The sequence below is a fragment of the Lissotriton helveticus genome, chromosome 3_1 (assembly GCF_964261635.1).
Source record: "Lissotriton helveticus chromosome 3_1, aLisHel1.1, whole genome shotgun sequence".
NCBI lineage: Eukaryota > Metazoa > Chordata > Amphibia > Caudata > Salamandridae > Lissotriton > Lissotriton helveticus.
In genome coordinates this window covers 1,223,655,224-1,223,677,736 of record NC_136061.1, presented here as the reverse complement: position 1 = coordinate 1,223,677,736, position 22,513 = coordinate 1,223,655,224, and positions in this window count along the sequence as shown.

The window sequence follows — 22,513 nt, the reverse complement described above, 5'->3', positions numbered from 1 at the left end:
AGAATTGTGATGTGTCTCTATGTTGCATTTTGAGATCTTTCCTGTTGCAGGCACTAGGCCTACCCACACAACCGTAGTACCATTTTGATCAGGAGACTTACGCGAATGCTAGGTGGTAGGAAGTTTGTTGCTCCCTTGTTGAACTTGGACCTTTTTGCAGGTTATCCCTAAACTTTTTGCCTTCCTCCTGGTATTTTTTCTGACCTGGTGTTAGTGGTTTTAGGACTCTGGGCACTTTATCACTGCTGTCCAGTGTAAAGTGCATGTGCTCTCTATGATAAACGTGGTAAGATTGGTCTACAACCAGTTTGGCGTATTTATTTTACCTATCAGTCCCTTGTATAGTGGTATCTCAGATACCAAGGGCCAGTAAATTAAATACTACTGGTGTGCTTGCAGCGCTGCTTGCGCCACCCACCATAGTAGCCTTTCAAACCTGTCTCAGGCCTCTGCCATTGCAGAGCCTGCGCATGCAGTCTACTGCCACTGTGACGTGGCACATAAAGTGGGTGCCACATCTGTGACTCCCCTTTTACTACATATCAGTCACCCCTAAGGTAGGCCCTAGCTAGCCCTATTGACAGGGTGCATTGTAGGTAAAAGGTAGGGCATGTGCCTTAACTGTGTGGCATGTCCTGGTAGTGACAAGCAGTCATTTTGGTTTCTCACTACTGTGAGGCTACCATCTCGTTGGAATGCATTGGGAATTCTCTGATATGTGTTTCAGTGGTAGTTCCTTATCTGAGAGAAGTAGCGTGACCAAATTTGGTATGTTTGGAATAGTGGTGATAAATTGATAAATGCTGCGTGGTGGTGTGCGCAGATTTATTGTCACTATTTTAGAAATGCCACTTAGGCATTTCTGTGTGCTATGTGTCTTTTGGTCTGCCTGTTGTGTATTGCATGTCTGACTCTGGATGACAGGGGCTGGGTGAGGTACAGTGGCTCCAGAGGGGCTGGGTGAGTCAGTGCTAGGCTGAATAGGCCAATTTGCATTTCCATTAGCGGGAGGAGTAGCACCTGGGCCTGAATAGGACTGTGCCTGCCTTCCACAATGCTGGCTCCACCCCCATGTGGTGTGTCTGCTGTCAGAGCCTACACTAACAATGAGGATGTTTGTGCACTGTAAATAAAATGTTTAAGTGCCCCCCAGAACTGGTTTGGACTGGGTCCCAAGCCCTGGGCCATGGCAGAACAAAGAAGACATGCAGTATAAATATTGGGGCTGTGACCCCATGAAAATTGTGCTGCTTGGTGCTTACTTGGGGCTGGCAGGCTGCCGGCTGCCTGGAGGTCCCGCCACCGGGGGACTGACCTGCTGCCTTGCTTGGCAGCTGAAGGATCTGCTGTCTGCCCAGCAGACCAGGTGTGCTGGCCTGCCTGTGCACTTCCTTGGAGATAAGTGCTTCCTGCTCCCTGTTGGTGTCTGCAGGTGTGAGCGCCTTGCAAGCGCTGCATGTTTTGTTCCTTGCCCTGGACTTGGGCTGGAGCGAGCCAGGAGTCCCAGGTGTTGAGTCCCTGCGTGGGCTCATCTGTATCAGCGAGTGCTGGCGCTGTACGTGTTGTCCCCTATGGGCTCTTTCGTGGTTTTCCGAGGAAATCATTCCGTGAACTGAAAGTCAGGCAGCTGTTGTCTGACTGTGGGTGGGGCATCCCACCCCGGAGGAGTCCTGGGCAGGGTTTCAGCCTGTGCCACTGAAGGCAGAGAAAACTGCAGGAGAGAGAGCGCCTTGGGAGAGCTGTGTGCTGCTGTCCCTGAGCCCGTGGTTGCACCAAGAAGAAGGAGTTGAAGCTCATTGCCAGGGCCGCTGGAAGTCAGGCGTGATGGCATCTGGTTGTGGGCAGGGCCAGCCAGAGGAAGCCAAGAGAAGGCAGGAAGTCAGGCTTGCTGGTGCCTGACGGTGGATGGGGCTCCCCATGCGAGGAGGAGAGCCTGCACCTGAAGACGGAGCCTCTCAGGCTCACCAGACCCCAGGAGAAGAGGACCGGAGCCTTGCGGGCTGCTCCTGTGACCGCATCTTTCCTGGTGTCCATTTGGCGTGAGAAGAGAAACACCGCTGAGTGGGGCTTAAGAGGCACACTGTGAGTGCCTGTGGGTTTACCCAGCTGCGCCACCAGATCACGGGCAGCTGCAAAGTTGGGGGGTGGCATTACTTGGCTCCTATTTTGGTTATACAGCTGCACCGCCAGGTCAAGGGCAGCTGCATCAAGGGGCACGTATGGTTGGGGAGGACCAGGGGGAGTTGCACCTCCACCCACGATTGAGGTTTGTGCCCATAATGGAGTGCTGCATCGGCAGCCAGGAATGCCCTGACTTTGGGACAGACGGCCTGGAGATCGCCTCCATGTTTTGGTTGGACATAAGGTCCGGAGGTGATGTGTGCACCTAATAAGTAATTACCGTGCAATGCCAATTATGTACAGGCATAAGAGGGGCCTAAGGTGATTATTATGTTTGGCATAATATGTGGTCCTAGGTGATGACAGGATGTTGATGCCTAATCTGTGGTAGTTCCTGGTTGTGTTTGTGTTTCACTACGTGTGTGTACTAATGGCTATGACAGTGGCTCGATTGGCCCTGTAATGTATATAATCCCATGTAAAGTAATACCTAGTGCCAGGTGGCACAGTATATATATGTGATTATGCTCTGATGTGTTTCATGGAAAATAGAAAGGCTATTTTTTTTATAACCTTTTGTGAAGTTTCTTGTTTGGGGTGCCTAGTGTGTCGCTGCGGAGTAGGTTTTGCGCAAACGCTTTACACATTGCCTCTGGGATAGGCCTAACATCCCTACACATTCCAGAACTTCCCTTCACAAAAATGTGAGGAAAATGTCTGTTGTAGTCAAAGTTTGAAGTTTGCAAGGGTCTCTGGGTAAGAAAACTTTTGAGTCATGCAATCCAACCCACCCTGGATTTCCCCATATGTCTAGTTTTTAGAAATGTGCAGGTTTGCTAGGTTTCTATGTGTGTAGACTAACCTAGGGTCTAAAATATATGGTTCCCCACTATGCAAAAAAGAGTCATATTTCTTTGAAATAATATGATGTGACCATGTTGCGTTTTGGGCTGTTTCCTCTCGCAGGCCCTAGGTCCATTCCTACAAGTTAGGTACCATTTTTATCTGGAAATTTAGGGGGAATTCTAGGTAGTAAGGTGTTTGTGGCTCTTGTCAGATCCCAGAACTTTCCATCGCAGTAACCAAGTCACAAGAAAACAGAACAAAAAAAGGTGAAAAACAAGAAAAGGGGGCAGGGTAGAAACACCCTGACCCCTAGGCCTGCTCAGGGGGTCCCAAAAGGACTCCCAGGCCAAAAAAAACAGATATATATATATATTTTTAAACTGCTGAATTTGTGCTGGGTTCGCGAACCCGGACCACTTTTTTTTTTAAAATGAGGCGTGGGCTTCCGCGCTTTGTTTTAAAGAAGTACCCGGGTGGGCCATGTCTCGGGGCCATCAGTAATTAATTTGCAGGGGCCCGCGGGACCCCCACAGCCCCGGGGACTGACACTTCCCCGTTAATTCATTAGTAAATGAGTGGGGGGTACCAACCCCCCCCACGCTACCCCAGGGACTGCCACCTCCCCGGGGCATTTTTAGTTATGAGGTGGGGAGCCTCGCTGCACCCCCAAGCCACCTCCCTGGGTTTATAATCATTATAAGGGGAGGCATCTCAGGCCCCCCAATCCCCTGGGACCACCACCTCCCTGGGGCTATGCAAATTTAGGGGGGAAGCACGGCCCCCCTCCAGGAGCCCTTGATGGCCCTGGGACCGCCACCCCCGAGGGCTGGCTCTTGCAATGTCCTGGGGTGCCCACCCCCGGGACACTGCCGTTTGCAATGACAGGGCGGGAGACCTGCTCTCGCTTCCAAAATTCGAAGCAGAACTGCTTTTGCACAAGAGGAGCTGCATGTTAGCAGCTCCCCTCATGCAAAAGCAATGTCGGCTCCCGCAGGAGGCGGGGAGCTGGCTGGGACCGTGGGGACATTGGGGCTTCCCCCACGGTCCCCAACAGTGAGGCCAGGCCCCGGGGGATGGGGTGCCCGGGGCCAGAAGTGGCCCGGGATTGGGGACATGTGCCCCCCTCCCCCGATAAAAAAAAAAAAGAGGCAATGCCCTGGAGGATGTGGTCTCGAGGCAGATAAAAGCCTCACTATTAAAACATTTTAAAAAAGTGTTTCTGGCATGGCCCCGGGGGATGGGGTCCCCGGGGACAGAAGTGGCCCAGGGGATGTGGGCCACGCGGCCTCTTGCCATTTTTAAAAAAAAAGAAAATAAAACGCACAGGCCCTGGGGGATTGGGTCCCCGGGGCCCAAAAATAATTAAGGGAAGAAGGGCCACACAGCCTCGCCTTCCAAAAATAACATTTTAAAAAAAACAGCATCTCACTAAGGCCCGCCCCCTGCAGCACTCTGCAAACGCGCCCCCTGGCGTGGTCTAAGTTGGGGAATTAAGTCCCCTTGAATACTGAGGGTCCCTAGGGGCCAACTAGCCCACCAGGTACCTCCAGTATGCGCCACAGAGCTGCATTGCAGAGAGGTGGTCCGAGGCCACACCCCTTTTTACACCACGCTGCAAACGCCTCTTCTGGTGCACTGCTGGTGGGAGGATGAGGTCCTTGTGTCCTAAAGACCTCAGGACACAAGTGTACTTCATCCTCCACGTTTGCACAGTGGTGCAGGGAGGGGGTGAGGACCGATATAACAAGTGTGCAAACATGCCCCCTGGTGCATTATAAATTGGGGGGGTCAAGTCCCCCTAAATCCTGAGGGTCGATGGGGGCCAACTAGCCCACGAGGTACCTCCAGTAAGAGCCACAGAGCTGCATTGCAGAGAGGTGGTCTGAGACCACGCCCCTTTTTACACCACTCTGCAAACGCAGCTTTTGGTGCACTGCTGGTGGGGCGATGAGGTCCTCTTGTGTCCTGAGGACCTCAGGACACAAGTGGACTTCCTCCTCCGAGAATAATTTACCTTTAATTTCTTTCCATATTTTCTCCTTACTATTGCATCACATCAATATTCTGGGTTCAATATTCAGGGTACTCACCAAAGTGGAAACATATAGGCTGCTTCTCTGGTCCTATTTGCCTCTCTAGGAGTAGAGGTTCCTTTCGACATTCTCGCAAACCTGTCAGAGAATAACTTGCTCCTCCTTATGAAAAATGAGGACAGCAAGGGAGAACAGAGCGTAGTTGTGAGCTCTGTCAGTTCATAGATTAAGTTATCCCTTTGTGGCTCCTCCACAGACCGCTGACAAGTGTCCACATACCTATCATGAGCATGAGCCAAGTTGCAGGTGAAACTCCTGGGATCCTTTACAGGCTAAAGTGGCAGACAGCCATCCCCTTTCCCCCATAATCCCTGGGAATGTGTAAAGGCTTAGAAAATCATCCTATGGGTGCACATGCACAGCAGAGCGACATAATAACATATGGTATACCCCAGATAACTATTCTTGTCCCAGCCACAAGTATATCTGAGAAACTCATTGCACTTCTGCCTATGTGTGTCAGTGCAGGAGGTTGAATCCCTCAGCTTTTCATGTGGAATGATGTGTGTGCCCCCTTGTGGTGCTCCAGCAGCTCTGTGTTTCATCAGATGACAATGGAAAAAGCAGACATCGGCATGGCCGTGTCTTTATTGCCTTGCTATTGTGCACCATTGCCTAACCATAACACCATTAAAATGTCTCCTCCTTAATTAACAATTAAAACTGCGATGGTCTTAGATGGTCAATTCGCTGAGCAGATGTCAGAGCAGAGAAGCCCCTTGTTTTCTGATATGATACAGCTATTTGTTCACCTCCCTTCTTCTTGCTTAGTTTATCTAACCAATTGTGCTCTTCTATCGTTCCACACTATCCTTTCCGCCTCTCTTTCACCATCACACCTTTTGTCCTGTCCTTATTACTCCAGTGTTTATACCAACTTTCTTACAAGTTTTGCAACTTGTGCCTCATGTGTCATACTCTTCTTCGCTGTTGCTCATCTATTGCTTAATATCTCCTTCTCCCACTCTCTCCTGTCATCCCTATAAACTGCCCTGTTGTCTTATCCCCATTCCCCCTGCACCATTCAGCCACCTCTCTCGTCTTCTTTTCTTCACTCATACTGTCACCTTCCCCTCATACCTCCAATTCCTACCGAGTTGTCATGGGAACTGACTCGTTCCTCGTATCCCATCAGTGTTTATACACATCCCTCCTGATCCCTTAAATATGCTCTTCTCTCTCTTTCTCCCCATTAACCCTGCCTCCTTGACTCCATCGCTCTTTCCTCCTTCTGGCTGTCACTTTTGTCCCCTTACAACCAGCCCTCCTGCCTCCTTCTTCCCATCCCCCTCCTCCATCTCTCATATTTCCTGTCCTCCTCTCTATCCTTCTCGTCTCCTTCTATCCCTCCCTCTGGTCTTATTCTCTCTCTAACTCTCCTGCTCCCTTCTCTCATGTCTTGCCTCTGTCACCCCATCCCTTCTTTGGCCATTTTCCAAATCACTTTCTCAAGTTCAAGTTTCAAAACTTTATTCGACAGCATTGTCATAAAAGCGTTTTGTCCCCTATTCTATACAAAAATAAATACTATACTAAATTTTAAGATCAATTTAAGATACACATTAAATATAGAATGCTGGCGAATTCATTTCACTAAAAAGGATTAATACAATTTATATAAGAAAATCAAGATATCTATGCCTGATGCATAAGGAGTTAGTCTAGCTGAAAGCGACATACTTTTCAACATTCATAGTTAATTGCAGTTAAAGTGCGGGTGCGAATAATCCAGGCCCATCCCAAATACTTGGCTAGGGCAATTGCTAAATTGGGGCGCAATTCGATCTAAATATTCTTAAAACTTCTAGGTATTTTCTTATGCCCAAGTTTTTACACACTGGTTTTAACCATCTACTTCTTGGAGCAGCATACAGGGGGCATACAAACAAGAAGTGCGGGATGTCCTCAACGTGTACCTTACAGTAGCGACATATATTATCATTATTTGGTGACCAATTTACGGTAAAAGCATTTAGAGGTAGGCAGCCAACTCTAAACTAGAAATACAGCTTTCTGTCCAAAGATTTTGTAATCAAATCCCAGTAATGTTCACAATTTGGGGTTAATTTATACTCCAGATACTGGGCTGTCAACCTTGATGGTTGGTTGGAAATTAAAACAGATTGATGTACCATGTCCCAATACATTTTTTTCAACAACGCCTTGGGTGGAAAGGCCAAAGGGTCAGTTGCAGTCCATAAGTGGTCTAAATTTAGTTTTTGTAATAAGTTCCTGATTTCTTTGAGCCAAGTTATTTTATGGAACCGATCAGAGCTAATGATGTCCATAAGAGCAGATGCATAATGGCCCAGTTCAGGTGTTGTCTTTATGCGCCTCCAGTATAGAAGTGGGCGCAATCGAGCCATATCCTCAATCTTTTTCCTCCCAAGATCATAAAGGAGAGGAAGTGATGGAGTGCTCTGCGGGACACCAACCAACCGGCGAAGGAATTTGTTTTCTGCAGTTGCCAAGACACCCAAATTAGCGAAGCCCCATAGCTCTGATCCATATAGGCAGGCGCCCAGCACTTTCATACTATAAATCTCCAAAATGGGCTGGATGGGTTTTGTAAATGAAGATTTATGTTTTGTGCTATGGCCCCAGCCAGCTGATGGAACTTTAAAACCACAGAATCAATATGTGATTTCCAATTCATACTACCCTGCAAGGAAATTCCAAGGTAAGTAAAAGCGTTCACCTCTTCCAGAGTCGACCCATTAAAAGTTATTTTGCCCTTGAATTGCTTAGCAGGATTCAAATTCATAAACTTGGTCTTTGTGGTATTCAATTCCAAGCCCCGAATCCGACAGAAGTCTCCAAATGCATCAATTGACTTTTGTAAACCGCTAGGGGTCCGCGATACCAGCAGAGTGTCATCAGCAAACATTAATACTGGAACCCGCTCCCCATCTAGCATAGGAGCATCAGTTGGTGATTTCTTCAAATAGTCAACTACGCCATTGATATAAAGGGAGAATAAGGCGGGGGCCAGGACGCATCCCTGCCTCACCCACGCTCTACGGGGAAAGAGTCTGTGACGTCCCCCTGAGCACCCCACCTTATTCTGGCGTAGTTGTTTTCGTGCATGCGCACTAACAAAGTCAGTAATTCGGGGGTGATTCCAAGCTCGCTAAGAACAATCCATAGTTTTTGTCGAGGTACTAAGTCAAATGCCGACTTTAGGTCGACAAAAACAGCGTATAATGGGCCATTTGTCAAGGTCAAATTTTTCCAGTAGAGAGTTAAAAAATGGAATACCTGATCGACCGAGCTGGTTAGGGGGCGGAAGCCAGCTTGATAGGGGGAAAGGATATCCTTATCATCTATCCAGGCTTGTATTTTATTTTGTATCATTCTACCCATCAGTTTTTGCGCTGAATCGATAAGGCTGATGAGTCTGTAGTTACTTGGTAAAGCCTTTTCCCCCTTTTTAAAAACTAGGATAATCTCCGCGCCCTTCCATGAGGGTGGTATGTCAGCTCCTTGGGCGATAGAGTTTGCGAGCCAGACAAAATATTGGCACCAGTTAGCCCGGTCAGATAAGAATACATCTGCCGGTATTCCATCAATTCCTGGAGCCCTACCTCTTGTCACCCCATCCAGTGCTGCATTTACATCCCCACGTGTGAATACTTCATGGCTATAAAATACCATTTTGGGGGGCGGGTGGAAGCCCAAAGGTGAATTATCAGCATATTGCGGTTTAAAGAAATCCACCCATGCTTCCTTAGCCACAACATTTTTTGGGCACTCTGCAATACCCCCCCTGCCCCACTTTATGATAGCCCAAAACTCTTTCTGCTGTTTAGCTGCGCAGGCTTTTTTAAGATCTAGCCATTGGTTTTCGTCCCACAGCCTTTTAGCCCTAGCTTGAACCTTTCTGTAATCGTCCCTGGCCTTTAACACTCCTTCTTTACTCCTTAGCGCCAGGCTAAGATTCTGTCGTGCCTTTCTACAAGAATGGTTATACCATCCTTTATTTCTCTGAGGACAAGCACCCTTTCCCTGCTGAAGTTTTTTTTAGAAAGAACCCCTGTATGTTAAGAAAGAATTTTGGGTGTGATTCTTCAAGTAATTTATTAAAATTAGGTTCATTACAATGACCCTGCAATCTATTAACCTCTTTAGCAACAACCTCCAATAGATCCTGCATTTCCCCTGGCTTATCCAACAGAGTTCCCCATTTAACATGGCGATGGTTATTGGATGAAATAATGTCTAGTGGCATGGCACCCCTTTCAAGGTTTGGCAATGTTACTCCTTGGCCCATTTTGAGGAGCAAGCACAACGGATTGTGGTCACTCTCCAATCTAGGTGTCACTTTCATATCTATTATCTTGTGCCATTCTCTGAGATCTACAAGGATATAATCTATCCGACTAGTTGCCCTTGTATTATCAAAAGTATGAGCACCCTGGAGGTCTGAGGGGGTGCGGCCATTTGTTGCCCTCAACCCCCTGGCCAAACACAAGCTCTTTATTTGTACTGCCACTTCAGTCCATTTCTTTGCCATAGGTAAATCCAGTTGGGGGACTCCCCATTTGATATCTTCCTCTAGGGATATTTCATTATCCTCTTGGCCTAAAGGTTCAAATGTTGTATTCATATCACCCCCCACTAGGATGGTGATATGTGTTGGAAGATTCTCTAAATCGCTATCTAATGCAACTACCACCTCTGAGGCTTTGCCCCCAATTGTTCCCCTAGCGTATATGTTATAGAGGGCCATCTCATGGCCGTCAGCCCAGGTTAACACAAGTGGGAGTAGGTCACAATTGTTGGCGGGGCTCACTCTAATTGTGCATTGAAGTGATTGGCGTACCCATATAATTAGTCCCCCCGAAGGCTGTCCTTTTGGATTTTTTTTCGCAGGGACAAAGAAATTTAAGAAACCCTGACGATGGACAGGGGTCACTGCCCAAGTTTCCTGGAACATAATTACATGGTGGCTCTCAACAAATTCGCCCCATTCTGGGGACTGTAGTTTGTTGGAAATTCCCGCCAAATTCCAAGATAGGCATTTAAGACATTCCTTCAGTGAACTGGCCCTCTCATTCAATGGTGATATGTGTTGGGTCAGAGGAGATTGAACCAGAGAGGGTGAAAAGCTAATTGTCCTACGTTTTTCAGCGATACGGGGGTGAGAGTCAAGTGCCCCTTATTACAAGAATGATCCCCAGTGCAACAGGGTACTCTCCTATCACTAAAATCAATGGCTCTAAGCTTGTCACCAATGCCAATTCCCCTCTCTTGGGTCTCAGCTGTGTTACCCTTGACTATACTCAACCGCCCATTCAGTCAATCACACTCATTAAGATCAGAGAGGGCAGAGTATCTATTTTCCATCGTTATGCCCCAGTTACTTCTTACACCAAGGGGTTTACTTTTTCTTACCACAGAATTCCATTTTGTTCTGAGTACTGTTGGATTTAGAATGTTCCCTTTCTTTGAATAGAAAAAGTCTAGCGTAAGAGGCACTATCTCTGTAGATCTGCGCTGGGGAGGGTATATGTTTGCTAGAATGTTTGGCAGCACTTCAGGATCCGAGAAGTGTAACACTACACAATCCCCTCTAAATTTCTTGCTACCACCCCCAATCCATTCTACTCTTCTAGCCTTCACAACTTCTTGTGTCAACTGGTCCATTCCCCCCGGAGAAAAGGCCATGTTCCTAGATAGCCAGTGCAACGATTTATTCAGTAGGGAAGATGAATTCTCTACCTGCCCAGGTTCTAAATGTGGGACGTTTGCCAGAACCAATACCATGGGGGATGCCTCTACAATTAGTTCTACTGGACCCTTCTCTATGTTGGAGTCTACCAGCCTGTCCCTTGGAGTGGGCCCTTCAAAATCACCATTATTGTTCCCCAGTCCCCTGGAGCTCCCCCCCCTATATCAGTGGGCAACATAGAGATGGGGGGGGGAATTTTCCAAAGGTTCTAATCTGGGGGTTGTCTGTGTAAATTTTGACTCGACTCTGAGTATCTCTTGTGTTGCGATTTTTGCTGTGTCCTGTAATGTTCTTTGCAAGAGTCCCCCCAGCCTATTCACCTCTTCGGTGAGTTGATCTATTTTGCATAGGAGAGGTTTGGTTATGGTCTTGATTTTACTATCTTGGGCATTTAGCAGTTTCTTGAATTGATCTTCGTCCAGATGTGACTTCCCCCCAGAGGTTCCCCTTGCTTCTTCTCCAGTATTTTTCAGTGGGGATATAGCTAGGCGTTTTTTACCTGAGCGAAGGCCGCCCCTTTTTGAGAGATTCTTTTCTCCCCCCTTAGCTGCTCTTGGGGCTGGAACCGGTGCTGGGGGCTCCTCTTCTAGCAATACTATATCTTCGTCTGGTATACTCTCAGTGACTGAGTCGGCTATGGCTACTAGTAGTTGAGTTAATGGGTTGGTATCAGGTTGCTGAAATACTTCATTGCTAATATCCAGAACAGGTGTCTCAAGAGACGTATTATCGAGTACTGGTAATACAGGGGAGAGGCTCAACCCCAGTGAGGATCTCCTATCACTGTTTATTTTAGCAACAACTTGAACCATATAGTTATCAATGGTATTGACAGCTTGAGTCGATTTTGGCTTCGACATGATTGGAAACTGTAAAGCAGGATACCCCCCCGGTTATACCGTGTAGCGCTGTTGCGCAGAATAGTTTTTCAACCGTTAGAGAGATGGATATTAATAATTAGAACTCACTGAAGCAATTTTAGCCAGCGTTCCAAGCCCTGTCCCTGTCTCTTCCTGCCGATGAGGGCCATAGAGGGCCCGCCCTTTGCCGGGGCTTCGCCCGGCGTCCCGCGAGACGGTCCCTCACCGGATTTTATAGGTGGAAGGGCGGCTGGGGGCGGGGCACGCAGGGGGGCAGACCGGATGTTGCTTGGTCACGCAGGGACTCCTGGGAAAGTGAGTCCCTGCCGCGCAACTCCCCTGCAGCCTCTCAGCGCCTCGGTGTACCCAATGCACGGAGAAACAGCGTCGCTGGGCAGACCCCAAACACCGCGGCTCCCGTGAAGCGGGAGCGGCAAGAATCGGCTTCTCAGCAGGTACAGTTGGGGGGGAATCGTCCACAATGTCCTCGCAGCGTCCAAGCGTCTCAGGGAGATTAGGAGGGTCACTTTCTATAAACCTCTTCTCTATCCCGCCATACCTGTCTTGATAGAACTTTCCAACAGATGGTCTCTGCAGACATCATTACAGTGAAGCCCCCGGAGCAGATATATTTTCTCTTCCTGACGCGGGATCTAGCACTGCATGCACTTCGCAGATGCTTCGAGAAGCAGCACCAGTGGTAACACCAGACCAGTCTGGCAACATTTTAAAACAGAACGAGCGCTTTCCACAGACAGGGAACATGTCTCTTTGGGCAGCGCTTTGCTGGGGTCGGACGCAACTCCAAACTAATTAGAGAACTTTTTTCTGGGACTTATTTTTAAAGGTTTACAACAGTTTGTAACAATTAGGGGTTAGCTAATGTTTTAAAAAGTTATTTTCTCACCAGCCAAGCTTTGCAAAGTACCTGATTTTCAGCCTTAATGGCTGTTGTAAAACAGTGATGTTCCCCTGCCTTGGGCAGAGGCCACCCCCAAAGGGGGCCTCAAGGGCCAGCGCCATAGGCCCATAACCCGCTCCGAGTCCGACAGACAAACACATTCACGGTGCCTAGCCAGCCCCCGAAGCAGGAAAAACTCCAGCTCCCCCTCCCCGGCGACTGCCACCGAGGCGCCGGCCCCCCAGGCCAATGGGGACCCATGCGCCATACAAACCCCCCCAATAGGGGAGGCTAGTTACAAGGCGGGAAAGCGCCAAGGGGGGATATAAGCACTGTTGCCCCAGGAAGGTCCCTATCTGTTGGAGCTGGGGGAACCGCAGCAGCGAAAACTTTTGTCTGAGGGTATCGTGAAGCGAGAAGATCATGTGGAGGAAGATCGCCGCGCTGCATTGAGGAGAAGAGAAGCCGAGGCATCACCTGGAAGACTCGGCCCAGTGGCAGCAGCCGCCCCGCCATCTCCAAGACCGTGAGGGAAGCGACCGTTTAAATGACGGGGGGATCCCCATCTATAGGACCCGAGGAATGGAAGTCAAGACCTGGGGCTGCAGCGGGCGGAGCGATGCCCGGGCTGATTAGGAGTTCACTCTAGCCCCCCCATCAAGCAGCAACACCGTTGAGCAGGCATGAGGTCCGCGGACGCAGCCACCGATGAGAGTCTGCCCGGCCTCAGGAGACCACCTGGGGCAGGGAGCCCCAAAGGAGGAGAGCCTGTTGAAGTGGGAGCCCTGTGAGCGCCTTCAGTGACGGAAAGAACCAGGGCGGCGTGAGCAAACGGAAGTAAGTGCACATGTCTCCTTCGGCGCTTTGGGCTCTCCTCACCTGGGTTCTGGGACTGTAGCGGAGCAGGGAAAGTAAAGAGCAGGAATCCAGAGGCACGAACGGGAAGCCGGATAGGACAGTCCCGGCGTAGGCGGGCTCATACTTAGCAGCATTTAAAGAAGCCGCGCTTCACATGGGCTTGTCAGGGCAAAGTTGGTGCATTTTTGCGGCGGCTGCACACCGCCAGGATAGTACTTTTATTTTTTAACTCACGCGGCCCCAACAAAGAGTGCAGAAGAGTCTTTTTGGTGCATAGCAAGGCAACATCACCCCACCTTGGGCCACTCAGGAAAGCATCATTCTGTGTTCAGAAGCCTTGAACTTGCGCACCATCCCCCCCCCTCTTTGTTAATAACGTTGGTGCCGTTTTTGCGGTGGCTGCACCCCACCAGGACACCAAAAAAAAGAGAATCCCAACAAAGGGGGGGGGGGGGTAGAAGAGTTTGTTGGTGCATAGCTCGGCGGCAGCACCCCGCCTTTGGCCACCTGCGAGCCACCGGACCAACCGAAGGGATGGCAAAGAAAGGGAGCAAAAGACAGCAGGAGGATGTGAACGACCTGCTGCAGAGGATTCGGGCAGCCTCAGAAATCCATAGGAGCGACTGGCTGCGACCGCACATGCTGGAGGATGCCGGGGAGGGACCAAGCCACCAGCAGCAGGCAGTCCCCAATGCACCTGTGGCCAAAAGGCAGAGGAAGGCGCCCGCCAAGCTCGCTGAGGCAGCGGTTCTCAGGAAGAATCCACAAAAGAAGGCCCAGCCACCTGTAGCCAACACGGCGGCGGCTGGACCAGGCAGGAGAACCACGGACCCAGCAGCAAGCGGTGAGCATATTAATGCAATTGTCCAAGAATGCCTCAAAGCGATGGTGCTTCTGTTGCTGCAAGGGTTAGGCAGACAAGCAGGGGCAGCAGGACTACAAGCAGAGGGGGGACAGGGAAGCACACAGGGAATAGGGGTACGGGGAACCAGGCAGAGGGAGAGACCTCAGGGTTACCATGGCACCTGATAGACCCAGGCCTGGCACACCAACAACAATTGGGGGAGCAGGTCGTGGCAGGGGCTGGAGGTGCGATAGGATCGCCCACAGCGGCATGGGGGAGCACCACCCCAGCAACCATCCCCCCTACACGACAGCGACACCCGAGTTATACACACGGCCCTCGCCCGGCCCAGCTTCAGTAACCACTAGGGCCACAGGGCTAGCCAACCTTATACCACTGGCGGTCAAGGAGAGAATCTGGAAGAAGGAATTCATTGATATATTTTCCATACTAGAGATACAGTTAGAGGGGCTTGACCTGACCACCTGTGATAAAAAGGATGAGGATACAAGGGGAAGAAGGAAAGAGTACAAGGAAAGGAATTTTAACAACTGGCTAGATGCTTTCCAGATAATGGCTTGCGTAATAGTGGAGAAATTCCTGTGCTGCGCAGCCAACCTATGGATTTATGAGGCCAATATTCATAATGCGCAGAGACAATCACCAAGGCGTGGTTGGAATATGATAAAGGGTTCAGGCTAAAAATGCAAACGCACCCGGAAATGGAGTGGAACGAGGAAGATGTTTCAGGTTTCATTCACAAAATGATGGTAGCTAGGGAGACCAAGTCATGGGCGGGGAGAAATGAGCAGTCCTTTGGGGGGTCCTTTCACAAGGGGAGGGGAAGGCCTTTTCAAAGACCCAAACAGTTCGGCCCATGGAAGGCCCTATACACCAACGGGACACTAGCAATGTGCTGTGAATTTGAAACAAACGAATGTACCTAAGGGGCGGCCTGCAAATTCCATCACACCTGCTCCTCTTGCGGAGGGGGGCACCTGGCAGCGTGGTAAAAGCGTAGAAGGGACCAAAAAGGGGACAAGTAAGAGAATAGAAAAAAGTAGGGGGGCGGACACGGGGGGTGCAGGGGGGACAACAAGTCTCCAGAATTACAGGCTAGCACAGTGCCCCATCAACACACACCTGTTGCGCAAGCTAGCCAACAGGTGTGACAGACGCAGAGACGCTAGTTCATGGTTTTGAAGACGGTTTCCCCATCCCATTTTAAGGCCCCCTCCCACCTGGCAGTGTGAAAAACCTAAAAACGGCAATGCAACACCCAGGGGTAGTGGCAGCCAAGATAGAGAAGGGGAGGTTTTTGGGGAGAATAGAGGGCCCGCTTTCCGCGCATTTGAGCAAGGCTATGGTGATCTCGCCACTAGGGGTAGTCCCCCAAAAAAGAACAGGGTCAATACCAGCTAATCGACCACTTGTCAATCCAAGAAGGTACTTTGGTAAATTATGGGATCAGTGCAGAGGTATACTTGGTGAATTACGCCACGATAGACGATGCCATCGATCTAGTTAGCGGTACAAAAGGGGGTGGTGATGGACGGAGCATCTGAACCAATCAAACACTCTCACCCAGTCAAAAGATCTGGGTTTAATCCATCACCGTTCTTTAGCCCACTCTGCCACCCCAGTTCAGACATGGCTATATGCATATCAGTCTGACCCTGTGCCTCATGGGAACAGTCCAGCCCGAACTGCCAAGCCATGCCTTCCCTGGACCGGAAACAAGCTTCCGAGGACCGTTTTCTGGCATTACAGCTGTCTTCAGCCCGGCTTGCTTGAATCCAGTGGCAAAGTGAGCAAGGGACTCACGTCTGAGCATACCCTGCCACACTTATGGCGGCCAAAAGCGGTACAAAATGGGTTGGTGATGGACGGAGCATCTGAACCAATCAAACACTCACACCCAGTCAAAAGATCTGGGTTTAATCCATCACCGTTCTTTTGCCCTCGGAAGCTTGTTTCCGGTCCAGGGAAGACATGGCTTGGCAGTTCCGGCTGGACTGTTCCTATGAGGCACAGGGTCAGACTGATTTGCATATAGCCATGTCTGAACTGGGGTGGCAGAGTGGGCTAAAGAACGGTGATGGATTATACCCAGATCTTTTGACTGGGTGTGAGTGTTTGATTGATTCAGATGCTCCGTCCATCACCACCCCCTTTTGTACCGCTTTTGGCCGCCATAAGTGTGGCAGGGTATGCTCGGACGTGAGTCCCTTGCTCACTTTGCCACTGGATTCAAGCAAGCCGGGCTGAAGACGGCTGGAATGCCAGAAACCGGTCCTCTGAAGCTTGTTTCCGGTCCAGGGAAGCCATGGCTTGGCAGTTCGGGCTGGACTGTTCCCATGAGGCACAGGGTCAGACTGATTTGCATATAGCCATGTCTGAACTGGGGTGGCAGAGTGGGCTAAAGAACGGTGATGGATTAAACCCAGATCTTTTGACTGGGTGTGAGTGTTTGATTGATTCAGATGCTCCGTCCATCACCACCCCCCTTTTGTATCGATCTAGTTAGGGCAACGGGCCGGGGGGCTCTCATGGCAGGCAGACATTGAGTCTGCCTTTCGCTTACTACCAGTCTACCCCTCGAGCTTCCACCTGTTAGGTTTCCAATGGGAGGGTGACCTCTATTGCGACAAGGCAATGCCTATGGGGTGCTCAGTATTGTGTGCCTATTTCAAACTATTTAGCACCTTTGTCGAATGTGCGCGCCACATAAGCACCCTCTGGGCGGGAAGCTCCAGTATTTAGACGATTTCCTTTTTACTGGTCCCGCAGCATAAGCAGTCTGTGGGCACACCCTGGGGGCCTTTTTAGATTGGGCAAGGGAGCTAGGGATCCCTCTTTCAGCAGAAAAGACGGTGGGCCCGGCGACAAGAATCATATTCCTGGAAATAGAGTTAGACTCGGTCGCCGGGACGTCCAGGCTCACTCCAGAAAAAGTTGAGGACTTCAGGGAGGAAATTAGGATCCTCTGCGGGCGCGAGAAGGCTACGCTGAGGGATCTCCAGAGACTTATAGGCAAGCTTAATTTTGCTGCCAGGGTAATCCCAGCGGCAGGGCATTTGCCAGACGTTTGACCCAACTGACAAGTGGGCTCACCCAGAAACACCACCACGTTAGGTTCGGGCGGAAGTTAGGAAAGATCTAAAGGTGTGAGATACATTCCCGTCAGATTTCAATGGTGTCCTGATCTGGAGGGAAGCTGGGTGACCAGCAAACAGATCGCGCTGTACACAGACGCGTCCAGGAGCACAGGCTTTCGGGCTGTACTGGGCAAGAAATGGTGCGCAGGGCAGGGGCCAGACAGCTGGCACAAGGCAGGCATTACCAGTAACATCACCTTCTTGGAACTGTTTCCCATCATAGTCTCATTCACAGCTACGGAACATAAAGCTGCCATTATGGTCTAATAACAAAGGGGTGGTGCAGGCAATTAACAAGGGAACAGCCAGGTGCCCTGACACACTGCGACTAATGCGCAGATTGGTTACCTTGCAGCTGCAAGGCAACATAGACCTCCGAGCACGCCACGTACCAGGGGTGGACAACGAAGTGGCAGACGCCCTCTCCAGGGCAAAATTGGAGTAGTTCAGGGAGTTGGCGCCTTGCGCAGAACAGGAAATAACCCTTTTCCCGGGCCAGCTGTGGAACCTGGTAGGGTAGATTTGAAGGAGCTGGTCAGCTAAGCCTTGGCCCCGGAAGGCGCTAGACGATATAGAACATACATCGGCACGGTAATGCGGGTTGGGAGCATACAGTCCCTGGGCGACTTGGGGGCCACACGCAGAGCAGTTCATACCCTGGGCATTTAATTCCCATAGATCCGGGTTATGGACACAAGCACACCTGGCCGCCATGGCATACTATGCCAAGCTAGAGACCGGGGATTGAAAGGGTGGAAGTGCACGGAAGGCACAAGGTAGGACAGCAGGCGCCCAATAGACTACACAAAATTGAGCGCATTGTTGGGAGCACTGCAGAGCATCATGAAGGACAACTTTGAGCACCTCCTGTTCAGGGCAGCATTCTTCACCGCCTTCTTTGGGGCTTTCCGTATTAGAGAGTTAGTGGCACCATCAAGGGCAGGTCTAGCAACACGTTGCCTGCAGGCTGGCGACATCACACCAAAAACAGGGGAGGTGGAGATGCTACTAAGGCGCTCAAAAAACAGATCAGACCGGCAGAGGGGCGGTAGTGAGGCTGTGGTGTATTGAGGACCAGAGCTGCTGCGCAGTATGCTCCCTGCTCGCCTTCATGTCATTGCAACCGGCCAGGGAGGGGCCCCTATTCAAGCACAGAGACGGCTCACACATTAGCAGATTCCACTTCACCGCAATAATGCGCCTCTCACTCAGCAAAGCTGGGCAGCCGCCGGCAGGTTTCGGGTCCCATTCATTTAGGATCGGGGCCGCCATGACGGCCGCACAGCATGGGATGTCCGAGGCCCGAATACAGGCTGTGGGGAGATGGCTGTCACGGGCATACCGGACCGACATAAGGCCCCAGCTGCTGTGAACCACAGAACCTGCTGGGAAGGGATGGGCTTTACAAAGAATCTTTGCAAACCAAGCAGCAATGTGACATGTTATCCTTATCCCGGCAGGACGGAGACCATGCTTGGTGTGGGTAGTGGGCCACTCGTTCATAACGTGGATGCAAGCCTAGTGGTGGCAGAAGGGGCACAAGCAGGAAGGACGACCAGTGGACTCCTGCATACGGTGGTTTGGCCAACCAGGAATGAAATGGGAGAAGCTGCCGGCAACCCTTGCAAAGTTACAAGCGGAGGTGGCATGGCACCCGGATATTCTAATCGTGCCTCCGGGAGGGAACTACTTGGCCAGCCGAGGGAGGAGAGCCCTCCTTCAGGATGTACAGAAGGACCTATCGGAGGCAAGCAAGGTCTTTGGGAGCACCGCCATCATCTGGTCAGAGGTGATCAGCAGAAGCAAGTGGCGCAGGGCTCATTTGCCGAAAGTGGTGGAGAACTCCCGGAAAAAGCTGAACCTCACTGTCAGCAAGTTCTGCAGAACCAACGACCTTGAAACAGTTAGGCTCATCCACAAGGATCGCCCCGAGTTCTATGCAAAGGGTGGGGTGCACTTTTCCGAGGAGGGAATGGGTGAACAACCCATGGGGTGCAATATCTTTGGCACGCTGCAGTTGAAATTCCCCTAGGCCAGAGGAAAGGGGGGAGCCACAGGAAGACAGAAGCCTCCCTGCAGCTTGGCAAGAAACTACGGGGATAATGGTTGGTACGGAGGCACACCGGAGGGCTGTGTGCCAGAATAGGACCATTCACCTTGAGATGCCTTACGGCTGGGTGAGCTGGCCTGAGGGCGGTGTGTAGGACCACTCACTTTGGGATGCCGTACGGCTGGGTGAGTTGGCCTACCACAAAGAGGGTAGCCCACGGAGACGGCACTCATGGCCCAGCCCCCGCCGGATGGCAGGGCACAATAAGAGTCAAACAAGGTAGCGAGTTCTGGCCTAACTCCCTACACCCCCTGCGCAAAGAGAAAGAAAACCCAACCAATGTGCCAGTCGGGCCAAGAGACAATGCAAGCTGCAAATAACCTATGCAAATGAACTGTCAGGCTGACCTGCTATTGGACAATGTATATATGTTTATGCACAGGCAGTGTTTGATGTGCCGCCAATAAGACACGACGCAGATGACAGTTCACCAATAATGATTTATGGCATGATATGCAAAAGCAGACAAGATATATATGTGTATTCTTAATAAAACTGAGGCCAACAAATGATGACCAGAAGGCAAGAAGTGTATGTTGGCTTATTTATAATAAGGAATACAATGTTGGGGAATTTGGGAGTGGGCAAAGTGCGGGGGTTAATGCGGAGGCCGCCCCCCCGGACAAACCGGTTCACGGCTCCTAGCTGGCCAAACCTCCGGCCCTCCCCCCGCGTGGCAACCGCCGCCACCGAGGCGCCGCCCCCCCCCAGGGGCCCGGGCGCCATACAAACCCCCCAATAGGGGAGGCTAGTTACAAGGCAGGAAAGCGCCAAGGGGGGATATAAGCACTGCTCCCCAGGAAGGCCCCTATATGTCGGAGCGAGGGGAGCAGCAGCGGCGAGAATTTTTGTCCCACCCACCCACACCTAAGGAGCAGCTATGTCGCAGTGCTGAGGTACAAGTAGACGTTGGAGGTACTACGGGGATAATGGTTGGTACGGAGGCACACCGTAGGGCGGTGTGCCGGAATAGGACCACTCACCTTGGGATGCCTTATGGCTGGGTGAGTTGGCCTAAGGGCGGTGTGCAGGACCACTCACTTTGGGATGCCTTACGGCTGCGTGAATTGGCCTACCACAAAGGGGGTAGCAAACTGAGACGACGCTCATGGCCCAGCCCCCGCCGTACGCAGGGCACAGCAAAAGTCGGACAAGATAGCGAGTTGTGGGCTAACCCTGGGACCTAAGCTACATCCCCTGGGCAAAGAGAAAGAAAACCCAACCAACGTGCCAGTAGGGCCAAGAGACAATGCAAGCTGCAAATAACCTATGCAAATGAACTTTCAGGCTGACCTGCTATTGGGTAATGTACATATGTTTATACAAATGCAGTGTGTGATGTGAAGCCAATAAGGCAAAACACCGATGACAGTTCACCAATAATGATTTATGGCATTATATACAAAAGCAGACAAGATATATACCTGTATTGCTAATAACACTGCGGCCAACAAATGACCACCACAAGACAAGATGTGTATGTTGGCTTATTTATGATAAGGAATGCAATGTTGGGGAATTTGGGAGTGGGCAAAGTGCGGGGATTATGCTAATGCAAAGTGTTGTTCCATTCTTCCCTGCTCCAATCCTTACGTTCTTGCTGTCTCCCCAGGCTTTCTTTGTTTATCTCCCAAACACCCTCCCCTGAACTCACTGCTCACTCGAGAAGGTACTGCCTACTGATTTTTCACCTGTGTTCCAATCTTCTTCGCCTCAGGGTGTGTAAGAGCCCACATGTGACTCTCCACCTCCAAGACTTCGACCTACTACCCCTGTAGCCTTCCCTAACTTTGGAAACAAAATGCTGTAACCAGAACAAGTCCTCTGTTACCTGAACCAACTCAAAATGTAGGGTCTGTGGGTGGACAAACTTTACATTTAACTAGCCCTCGCCCCTTGATGCACAGGGTCCGGAAGAGGCAGATCATGCCTCTCTGGACCCTTATATGTTATCTAATGACCCGCCCCTCACCCCCTCACCACCTATCCTCACCCATGTCCTGTTTGGGGGACATATTCCCCCGGGGAAAGACTAGTCTGCGACATGCTATTGCCCGGGGGCCGTCATTCTCATGGTGACATGTCAAAAGATAAGGGAGCCGCTGTCATGGAATGTTGAATAGAACATCCCCACACAGTGATTCTGGCACCGGTTGTGTGACAGCGCCAAACCACAGGCTCTCATCCACAATGCCAGTTGGAGTTTCATGATTGCAGCTTGCGCCCAAGAAAAAAACAGATACCTACTTGGCATGGACAAACTCAGTACTCAGGTTGGCAGCACTGCCCGCTGAAAACCGCAAACAATAATCCAGGGGAAAGCCGCTGCTATTACTGATGTCATTTATTTTACGTGATTGTTTTTTTTCTTTCATAAAGTAGTCGTTGTCACTTTAAGGGACATGTTCTTCTTTTAAAAAGAAAGTTCAGTTGGCATGATTGCAAATGCTCGGATGGAGGTCTCCTGTCCTTTGCAGCCCTCCATGCTTGTGTGCGCAGGCATTCAGAAACATTTTCAAAATGTCTTTCGTCTCATTAATATTGATAAGGCTGAAGGTTTTACACACTCTTGCGAATGTCCAGTTTATGATGCAATTAAATATTACACACGCTGCATTGAAAAAGAAGCCCAGCTCACATACCAGTATATATGTAATCTGCACCTGCTGTCTGCTACCTGGGCTTGAAATATGAGACCCATAGTTAGTAACTGCATCACTACCCAGACCCATTATTTCTCTGCAGGAGAAAATCTTGTTTTCCCATCCGCATTACTGCATGCACAAACACTTAATATTTGCGCAACAGTGCAAGCAATTGATGATACTGCTTGTCTACTATGGTTTGTGTGCCTGTTATTACTCTATCAAAATGTTTATGTTAGAAATAAAAGGCCATCAGATTGCCGATATTATAACATAATTGCTAGAAATGGGATTCCTGGTTGGTTGAGGTATGCCCCCAGGCCAGACATGAACTAGAACTCTAGTC